The sequence below is a fragment of the Colletes gigas genome, unplaced genomic scaffold (genome assembly GCF_013123115.1).
Source record: "Colletes gigas isolate AHSC1104 unplaced genomic scaffold, ASM1312311v1 Colletes_gigas_Sc00002, whole genome shotgun sequence".
Lineage (NCBI taxonomy): Eukaryota > Metazoa > Arthropoda > Insecta > Hymenoptera > Colletidae > Colletes > Colletes gigas.
In genome coordinates, this window is record NW_025106631.1 from 4,284,386 (window position 1) to 4,286,127 (window position 1,742).

Sequence of the window (1,742 nt, forward strand, 5' to 3'; positions counted from 1 at the left end):
ATGCGCCCTTGGACAAAAATTTATGTTCGTTACTTTGGCCTCGCGCCTTCGGATGAATTATCGCTTAGGCTCCTACCGACACTCTCGCTTTCGCGACCCGCAATCGATACCGCCTTAAAAAAGAAAACGAACCACCAAGGTTGGAAAATTCGAAACAAATAGCGTTCTCCTCGAGCAAGCAGGAATAATTAATAACAGAAACAACTTTCCCCCTTGTATCGTGTTACATAAATATTTTTATTTACAGGGTAAACAACTTCGGAACGAGGTCAACAAATGGCGTCTATGTTGAGCAAGTTTCACTTATGGTACACCAAATTCAGAAACTTCGAATCTTCTTTATTTATATCATGTTGCATAAATATTTGTTTCATTTACAGGGTAGCCAAGACTAGAAAATTGGAAGCAAATGGTATTCCCTTCGAGCAAGTCCGACCTATGATGGACTAAATTCAGAAAGTACGAATCTTTTTCGCTTATATCGTGTTACATAAATATTTGTTCCATTTACAAGGTAACATCTTTGATATTTTTAATTAAAAAATCGATCCATGTATTAAAGAACACGATACCCCCGTTTCGTGGCTGCACGAGGGTTTGAACAGTGAAAATTGGACGTCTGAGCAGGCTGTCGTTGATAATGCCCCGCCATATTGCTCGATGGTGTATCAGCGATAAAATCGCCTCGAATAAATCGCGGACGTCGTTCTGATTACAGATCGTCCGTGGGATTGGCAGAGAGTAAGCGTGGCTTAACGACAGATCCGATCTGCAGGAGTGGAACAATCGGTTCTCCTCGAACGGTCTCCTTCTCCTTTTTATGCCGACGTATTTCGATGCCTGATCGAATACAGGGATTCTGGGCCGACGGGGAGAAATAGACGGTGAGGTCGATTTATTTATGTCGGTGATTGCGAGCACGGGAGGTAAGGGCTTCTTTTGCATTAATGCCGAACGGGCTCGAGGGTGGCTTCTCTGTGCCCGTCGTATCGATACGGCGATACGTTATCGTTCGCTTTAAATATCGAGGCTTAAACAAATTTACCGGCGATCCTCCGTCGAGTCAAACTGACGGAGACTTCTTTCCTTCCGGGGGGATCCATTTATCAATATCATTTTAATTTATTATTTTAAATTCAGAAACCTCCGTTTCATTCCAAACGTTTCGACCTCTAATTCGTACGATGATAATCTTCACGTTAAAAACATTTGCCAAGCTCGAATAATATTCTCCGAGGAAATTCTATTTTGTAATTATTTTAAGTGCACGACTTTGAGAGGCTTGTTCTTTTTATCGAGCATAAGCGCGTATGAACTGGATCCACGTGCGTCGGGTCAAAGTAAAATTGAAATACTTTTACCCACAGGTGACGGTATTAAGAACTTAAGACTTCGTAGCAACCCCTTTCCGGTTCCCGGGGTGCTCAGAAACTCTTAAAGGGCAATAAACTTGTTTCGCGTGCACGCGCCGCTCATTATAATGAACTGCGGAAACGCGTGCACCGTAGGCATTCTTCCGGTTGACAAAGTGTTCGCTTATGAATACACGGTGCGCTTTAAATGACGACAAACGTCTCTCGAAGAAAAAGGAAATGGAAATCTTCTGCTTTCTCTTCGTCGTTCCGTATCGTAGTTTGCAGTACTGAGCCTTTCCGAGTACGGGAGTATTATTTACTTTTCCAGGAAATAAATTTTATTTTCCTTTCGGTAATTCGTCGATAATATGAGCTTCGTTGTGCAAC

The 1,742-nt window shown here is 42.4% G+C and overlaps 1 long non-coding RNA gene across 1 annotated transcript; it reads left to right on the plus strand.

The window, feature by feature from the left end:
* Positions 1-249: 249 nt before the first annotated feature.
* LOC122399357 lies at positions 250-795 on the plus strand. Its single transcript, XR_006259264.1, has 3 exons — positions 250-308; positions 381-459; positions 719-795. It is a non-coding gene; the product is annotated as an uncharacterized LOC122399357 (long non-coding RNA).
* Positions 796-1,742: the final 947 nt, after the last annotated feature.